Source organism: Leptidea sinapis, chromosome 37 (genome assembly GCF_905404315.1).
Source record: "Leptidea sinapis chromosome 37, ilLepSina1.1, whole genome shotgun sequence".
NCBI lineage: Eukaryota > Metazoa > Arthropoda > Insecta > Lepidoptera > Pieridae > Leptidea > Leptidea sinapis.
The window spans coordinates 3,114,723-3,123,758 of NC_066301.1; the positions used below are offsets into that span (position 1 = coordinate 3,114,723).

Sequence of the window (9,036 nt, forward strand, 5' to 3'; positions counted from 1 at the left end):
TTTTTTACGAACATATGGTAATTTTAAGTAACTAATTCAGTAATTTAATAGAAATATTTGTAGTGACAATTCAAAAGCGCTTAGTTTAAGCCTAATTGAATAAAATTGATTTGACTTTGACTCTGACTTTGACTATAAAGCTGAAATATTATCCTTTTAAACGCCCTTATCTCATCTAACTGAAAATCACGTCAAAATGTGTTGATGTCCTACAAGAAACTCTATAAAACACTTTCGAAATCACCTTTAAACGTACAAACTATTGACCTCTAGTATGGCAAATATCTATAAGGCAGATGATTTTAACTTTCTATCAGGAGAGATGAGTGACCACTTGCCCGTTAGGTTATTGTTATTTAAATTATAATTTTCCCCTTCAATTATTTTCATGTTATAAATTCAAAATGTAAGCACGAAAAATGTTTTAAGCTATAGCAAATATATTCTCAATTCCGAACAACCCAATGGAATAAGCAAACCTCTGAAAGTATACAACAGCCAAACAAAGTTATCCAATTGTTCTTGTCAGCAGCACTTCGTTACCGATGCTTGGGTATTTTGCTTTGTATTACAAATGTAACGGGAAATCTAAATTCTAAAGCTCTTTACAAACTGAGGCGAAAAACGCGCGGGAAGCAGGACTGGTTTTAGAGGAATTCGCTCGCTCGCTTACGGCCGTTCCTAATATTCAGTCTATCTCCGGTTGTGGCCTACTTGAGATCAAAATCGTAACTATCGTTGACTTTTCTGTCCCAATTAACTAATCGACGGTAACTCACCTTATCCGTATACGCTGTCAATGAGAGGACGTATAGCTTACCAGCGATAGAAGTTAGTATGGAAATTTCAATTCACGCGTCCCAATATAATACGGTGATAAGAATGACTTAACGGGTATATTGGGACAGCTTGAGATTATTGACAGCTAATTACTGACAGTAGAAAGTATTAATTTATCTCTATCTGTAGATAGTATATTGGCAACGGCCGTCAGCCTCTCAAACTGACGCCATTTTTGCCCGCGTGTCATTTTGGTTCTTCAGTGGAGAAATCATGCATTGGGAGATAAAACAATCCCGTCGGGCATCCTGCTCTTGTTTCTCTTCAACTTGAGCGACTACTCGCGGCAATTTGAACACGTCCGTACAAGTTAGTTAACACAATCAGCGCGAGCATCTTCCGTCCCACGTCCAGCGCGATAGTAGTCGCCTCAGTTTGAACAGAGCTTAACCGTTGCGGTTGTCCATCTTTTTATGAGTTTCTAAGCTATCGCTTCAAAGTTCCACCTTATCAAATCACATAATTCCGTTTATGTTCAACAACAAAAACTTGTGTGAATATTGACTATTTTGACTCTTACCAACTAAATTCGATGTGTATTTTTAACCGACTTCGAAAAGGAGGAGGAGGATTTTTTTTATGTATGTACACCGATTACTCCGATTTACGTAATTTTTTGTTTGATGCAGAATAGATGCCATTTGGTGCCATGAAAATTTGACATAGTGTTATGAATTAGTATTACGACTCTTTGAGTATAACATATTAGATAATTTCACACCTTCGGTCATAACGTTCGTGGTCTAGCGGTATCGACGATAGAATCGTGAAGCGTTATACTGTCGTCTATCGTGGGTTCGAATCCTGGCTTCATTTTCGTTTTTTGTTTTTTTTGTTTCTTTCTCGATTATTGGTTCATAACGAATGTCACGGTCGGTCATTGACATTAACGATCAGCTGTGCAATGAAGTTACACGTACCTTTGTGATCGTCAATGTGATATTATATGTCGTCATGGTTATAGTTTTGTTATGGTAATAAAATAATTTGTGCCATCAAAAATATTTATTAAACCACAAGGAAAGGGGTAAGTTGTACAGAATTTATATGTAATTGAGATAGAAGTTAGGCATTTGTATTTGTATCTGTAAATAATATTACTATTTTTTATTGTCCTAGCCTATGGAAATGCCCTTTTAATGAATACATAAGTACCCTGAGAGGTTGAGCAGCCGAGAGCTTGGGTTTTGGTAGAATTCCCTCCAACGTGGATAAAATTCTCCTGGCGTCCAAAGTAGTCTTAGTACTTAGCTTTAGTTTAGTTTAAATATAATAGGTGTAATAAGGCTGCAGTTGATTTAGTGCAAGAAATATAAGTTCTTATTTAACAAAGGTGTGTCATTTACATAATAAACCCGTAACAAAATAGCGCCCAACGTTAAAACTAAAGGGTTATGTTTGACATCGTGGTTATGCTTTGGCTGCTTAACGGCAGCTAAATACCTACATACGGCTTAACTTAACTTGTTTATACCTATTTACGCATCTTTAGTTGAAGTATAAGATTGATGCGCTTGCGTATATTATAACGCTTATACTTAATTGTAATTCATAAGTTGGTTATTTATATATTAATTATTCATAAGTTAATTGTAGCAGTTACATAGTGGCAGTAGGCATATTATACCTGTCGTGGGTTTGTAACTTGTAAAATATTGTGTATTGTATGCAATTAAATTTCAAAAAGAATAGTAATTCAATGCGGTTACCCATACATCTACCTAAGCTTAGTATAATAATATTTGACGAGCAGTTAGGTATAAAAGTCACACTAACTTGTTGCATTTACCTATAATATAATACTGCCTAATCTTGTGGTTACTTATAGGTTAAGTAGATAGATTAAGTGAGATAGTGCATTCTAATAGATACTAGTTTACATTATTAGGCACATAATTATTTTGTTTAATTATTGTTAACATTTACAGACTTTAGATCTAAATAAGATAATATATAAGACTTACTTTTGATTAAAATATTATGTATGACAGTAATCAGTTTGGTGCATGTAGGTACATACTTTTAGAGTTCCCTCTTGGCGAAAAGTTTATTTTGTGGTTCTGTATATTGTGTTGAGTTTTATTTTGCGAATAATATTATTATTGATAGTATTTACTTATTTATATTACCGGATAAACATAAAAGTTTATTTCTTTGTGTTTGTAATTAAAGAATTCTACATTAGTTATATTAGGTACACATAATATAAGGCAATTGCACACAATACCGCTATTGTAATCAACTAATTTTAGTTTTGTATAGTATTTTGTTTTAATTGTATATTAAATATGGATCCTCAATTTTTGTTAAAAGATGAAGTCGAATTCGAACTTGCGTGTCGGGGGTATACTCATCCAGGCTTAGTTTCAGCTCTTAAAATTATCTTAAAAAAAATGTTAGAAGCTGAAAGCTCAATGATAGTCTCTTATGAAATAAAGTCACCGCAAGCATCTATTACCACCCCGGGACTAGAACTAGACATTTGTTCAGACAAAATAAGCAATGTTATGCGTTATGTCTCAGAGTTAAAAGAAAAGCCAGATAAACAGTTGTACAAACGTCTAGTTTCTCGTTTGTGTCACATTGTCAACAGATTGAAATTGGCCGCGCCTACGGAAGAGGAAGACAGAGATAGGCGTAACATACTATTAGATAAGGCCGTTATAACTTTAAAAGATTTAGAGGGCAAAGACGACATACTGGATGGGGAGGAAATAACTGAGGAAATCCGGAAATGAAAGAGGCTTTACATAACTCCATAGGTGAGGATAGTAAAAAAAATTTAAATCTCTTAAAGGAAGAAAATATGATGACGAAACCTATGGCATCTACGTCTAAGGAATTGCACGGAGTGTTAGTAGAAGAAGATCAAATTTTAAAACATTCTTTAGAACACAAAAAGGTATGTTTTGCGCAAGAGGACTTTGAAAGTCCAACTTTTCATGGCAAAAAGCGAAACTCTAAATTATTTAATTCCACTTCATTCGAGGAGACTCGACCAGTACGCAAGCTTGTACCTATAAGTCAATGGGGTGTCCATTTTTATGGTGACAATAAATTTAGCGTGAATGCTTTTATTGAACGGGTTGAGGAACTTCAGGAGGCTAGGAACGCAACTGAGGATGATTTATGGCGTCATGCAATTGATTTTTTTAAGGATGATGCGTTAATTTGGTTTCGTGCAAATAGAGAGTTTATAAGTACTTGGAATGAGCTGGTAATCTTGCTTAAAATTTCAATCTCCTTACTACCAAGAGGAACTATTGACCGAAGCAAAAGCTAGAACACAAGGTAAAAATGAGTCAGTACTCATATTTATTTCAGTAATGCAAAATATGTTTAATAGACTCCCCAACAAAATTACTGAATCAGAAAAAATAATGATTATTTGTAAAAATTTGCAACCATTTTATCAAAGGGCCATATGTAGGGACACTTTCTGTTCTATTTCCGATCTAATAAATGTTATGCGTATCATTGAAAGAACTAAAATTAATTGTGACAAGTTTCAGGAACCGAAAACGTCAGTTTACTCATTAGAACCCGATTTAGCTTATAAATTGAGCAGAAATTCTATGACTAACAATGACTTAGTTAATGAAATAAAAACCACCAATAAAAGTAGTGTGAACATGCGGTGCTGGAATTGTCGTGTATCTGGTCATTTATTCAGATCTTGCACCATGCCAAAACAGCGTATATTTTGTTATCGTTGTGGTCATTTTGGCGTAACTGCAAAAGATTGTACCTGCAAGGGAAACGCCAAAGAGGAGGGTTTGAAACCTGCCAACTGAACCTCTCCTCTAAAAATAATAAAGTGTGGCAGAACTGGCTAAATTTTATTCGTATCGTCATGTCCAAGAAAGCACCCTTAACCCTAAAGAAAGAAAATGATAACAGGCCATACATACAAATAAACATTTTAAATTATAATTGTTACGGATTATTAGATACAGGTGCCACTTGTTCAGTCATAAATAGTGAATTCGCAAGAACTTTGAAGCACTTGGGGGTTAAAATACAGAAAATAAAATCTATGGATATTGCAACTGCAGATGGTGCCAGTTATTCTGTAACTGAAGGTTTTGATGTTCCGGTAAGTTTTAATGATCAGTTTCACTATATCACTATGCTTCTTATGCCTAATTTGTCACAGAAATTGATATTAGGTAAAGATTTTTTTGACATTTTTGAAATTTCCTTTAAATTTAAAGGAGTGTTGGTAAAAGAATTATCAGAAGTCAACAACATTGAAGATAAAGCAACGCATTTAACAAGTAAAGAAGATTTAGATGAAAGTCAACAACAACAACTAACTGATATTATTGAAGAAATACGGAAATGTATAGGTACAGGTTTAGGTAGAACTAAAATTATTAAGCACACTATAGATACAGGGAACAGTAAACCAATATATCAGAAACAGTATGTCTTTTCTCCGGTCATTAAGAAAGAAATCGAAAGCGAATTAGATGAAATGTTAGAAAAAGATGTGGTTGAACCGTCTCACAGTCCATGGTGTTCACCGGTGGTACTTGTTAAAAAAGCTAATGGTAACAACAGACTTTGTTTAGACAGTCGTCAGCTAAATAAAGTTACAAAAAGGGACACATACCCACTTCCAAGAATATCTAGCATTATCGATAATTTACGTAATGCAAAATACCTTAGCACTTTTGACTTAAAATCGGCCTTTTGGCAAATTGAACTTGAGGAAACTAGCAAAGAAAAGACCGCATTTGCAATTCCAGGTAGAGGCCTTTTTCATTTCAAAGTAATGCCATTTGGCTTAGTAAATGCGTCACAATCGCAACAACGGTTAATGGACATATTATTTCACGTCTTAGAGGGTAAAGTGTGGTCTTACCTTGATGATATCGTGGTCTGCTCTAAAACCTTTCAAGAACACCTAGAAATCCTGAGACAGGTAATGAATATTCTGGAAGAAGCGGGATTAACAATAAATGTTGAGAAATGTAAATTTGCAAGGCCGAGTTTACGATTTTTAGGTTACATCATAGATGAAGATGGTCTGCGCACTGATCCCGAAAAAGTTTCGGCAATCATGAACTTTCCAAGACCTAAAAATATTTCTGAATTACGAAGGTTCATTGGAATCGCTAGTTGGTATCGGAGATTCGTTAAAAATTTTTCACAAATTGCTGCTCCACTTCATGATTTGACAAAAGGTAAGAAAAACAAAAAGTTTGTCTGGACAGATGAGACAGAAAAAGCATTTCTTAAATTAAAAACATTGCTCACTACAACACCGGTCATCTCCTGTCCAGATTTTAGTAAAACTTTTATAATACAATGTGATGCAAGCAACAAAGGAATTGGCGCAGTACTCTGTCAAAAAACTAATAATGCAGAACAACCGATATCTTATTTAAGTAGGAAACTTAATAGCCGTGAACAATTGTACTCGACATCCGAACGGGAACTTTTAAGTATAGTTTATGCAATTGAGAAATTCAGACCCTACATAGATGGTACTCACTTCACAGTTATTACTGATCATAGTGCACTTAAAATGCACTTAAAACACAATATGTAGATTAGGACGGTGGGCTATGAAGTTACAACAATTTAGCTTTGATATAGTTCATAGACCAGGCAGAAGTAATGTGGTGCCAGATGCCCTGTCTAGGTGTGTTGATGCAATTATGGACAATGATCGGGGAAATATAAGGATATTAGATAAACATAAGGATGAGTGGTATAAAAGTAAAGTTGCTAAATTTGGAAGTGAACAGAATAATTGTAACGACTGGCAGGTTAGAGAGGGTCTTTTATACAAGAAAATTTGTTTGAAGCAATATCCCAATGAATCGAATGACTGGAAACTAGTCATTCCACAGTCTTTGAGATCTGATATTTTAAGACACTGTCATGATGATGTTACAGCAGGCCATTTCGGAGTGCGCAAGACTTTATTCAGGATAAACAACATTACTTTTGGCCAAATATGCTGAATGACATTAGGCAATATGTAAGGAAATGTGAAACTTGTGCAAAAGTGAAAGTATCACAGAAATCACCCTTAGGTCATATGGGTCAAGAGAGGACTGTTACTGGACCTTGGCAAGTCATATCAACAGACCTCATGGGCCCCTTTCCAAAAAGCAAGAATTTTAACACAATGCTTTTAGTAATAACCTGTTTATTTAGTAAATTCACACTAATGTTTCCCTTGAGAACAGGAAAAGCAGACAAAATTTGTGAAATTTTAGAGAAACAGTTCTTGCTTTTTGGCAAAGTTTCAGCTATAATCTGTGACAATGGAAAGCAATTTGTATCACAAGTATTCAAAGATCTCGCACATAAATATGACACTCAAATTTGGTATACTCCTAATTATCATCCTCAAAGCAATCCTACAGAACGTGTAAACAGAGTTGTTGGCACAATGATAGCGTCTTACATTAATTCAAGAAAACATAATGAATGGGATAAACATTTGCAAGAATTTGCACACGCAATACGGACATCAGTTCATGAAACTACTGAGTACACACCCTCTTTTTTATTCTTTGGCCGAGAAACATCCTTTCCCGTAAAACTGACTGGTGAATCTGTTGGTACACAACACGTAGTGCAGAACCAACCGATACGTGTGGACATTGAAGAATATTTACATAGCTTGAAATCGCGATCGAAATTACATAGAGAGGTTGAACAAAGGATAAAGCTCGCACATGACAACAGTCTCAGGTTTTATAACGAAAGACGTCGTAAAGCAAACTTTAAAGAGGGCGATATAGTATGGAGACGAACGAAATTCCTGTCAAAAGCGGGAACCAAATTTATGGCCAAGCTTGCACCGAAATTTGTAAAAGCTCTAATTGTAAAAAAATTGTCGGATAATGTATTTCAGCTAAATAATGCTTATGGCAAACTGATTGGCGTTTGGCATGCAAAAGATTTAAAGACTGTGGGCTGATGCATAGAAGAAATAAAATATATATATTTTAGATAAAATATATATATTTTTTTTCTTTTGTAGGTTGGGGGAATGTTATGAATTAGTATTACGACTCTTTGAGTATAACATATTAGATAATTTCACACCTTCGGTCATAACGTTCGTGGTCTAGCGGTATCGACGATAGAATCGTGAAGCGTTATACTGTCGTCTATCGTGGGTTCGAATCCTGGCTTCATTTTCGTTTTTTGTTTTTTTTGTTTCTTTCTCGATTATTGGTTCATAACGAATGTCACGGTCGGTCATTGACATTAACGATCAGCTGTGCAATGAAGTTACACGTACCTTTGTGATCGTCAATGTGATATTATATGTCGTCATGGTTATAGTTTTGTTATGGTAATAAAATAATTTGTGCCATCAAAAATATTTATTAAACCACAAGGAAAGGGGTAAGTTGTACAGAATTTATATGTAATTGGGATAGAAGTTAGGCATTTGTATTTGTATCTGTAAATAATATTACTATTTTTTATTGTCCTAGCCTATGGAAATGCCCTTTTAATGAATACATAAGTACCCTGAGAGGTTGAGCAGCCGAGAGCTTGGGTTTTGGTAGAATTCCCTCCAACGTGGATAAAATTCTCCTGGCGTCCAAAGTAGTCTTAGTACTTAGCTTTAGTTTAGTTTAAATATAATAGGTGTAATAAGGCTACAGTTGATTTAGTGCAAGAAATATAAGTTCTTATTTAACAAAGGTGTGTCATTTACATAATAAACCCGTAACAGTTTGGCCCAGTAGTTTTCTTTTTATGAATATTTTTGTTTACGTGGATGATGTTATTATAGATGTACACAATCTATTTATTAATCTGCTTTTATTTGTTGAAGATTTCAATTAGGTTGATTATATTTTAATATTATTAATCCATTTGCCAAAAAGTGGGTCTTAGGGTAGTTGTTATTCATAGCTAACAAACGTTTTTCACGATATTTCAGTGTCTCACATGAACTTGAAATATGGGATCTATATTATTTAATAATTAATAATTTAATAAAATGTAACATATAAAAAACAATCTACGCTTATAAAACCAACTTCTAAAACTCAAAAGTATAAAATAACTTAATAGACATTTAATTTAATACACCTCAAATCTTATACCTTTAATATTAATAAAATACCATTATTTTTATGCGCTACCTATTGATATCTTTGAAGGTCTGTCTGAGAGCTTTCATCGAAAACGCTGTCCAAACGCTGGAATTAT

At 34.3% G+C, this 9,036-nt stretch overlaps 1 long non-coding RNA gene across 2 annotated transcripts; it reads left to right on the forward strand.

Annotated features, from left to right (window-relative positions):
• Positions 1-1,736: 1,736 nt before the first annotated feature.
• Positions 1,737-8,558, forward strand: LOC126975701 (uncharacterized). 2 transcript variants are annotated; one of them, XR_007731778.1, is made up of 2 exons: positions 1,737-1,867; positions 8,310-8,558. It is a non-coding gene; the product is annotated as an uncharacterized LOC126975701 (long non-coding RNA). The 2 variants fall into 2 exon arrangements; XR_007731777.1 differs by lacking the exon at positions 1,737-1,867 and adding an exon at positions 8,087-8,217.
• Positions 8,559-9,036: the final 478 nt, after the last annotated feature.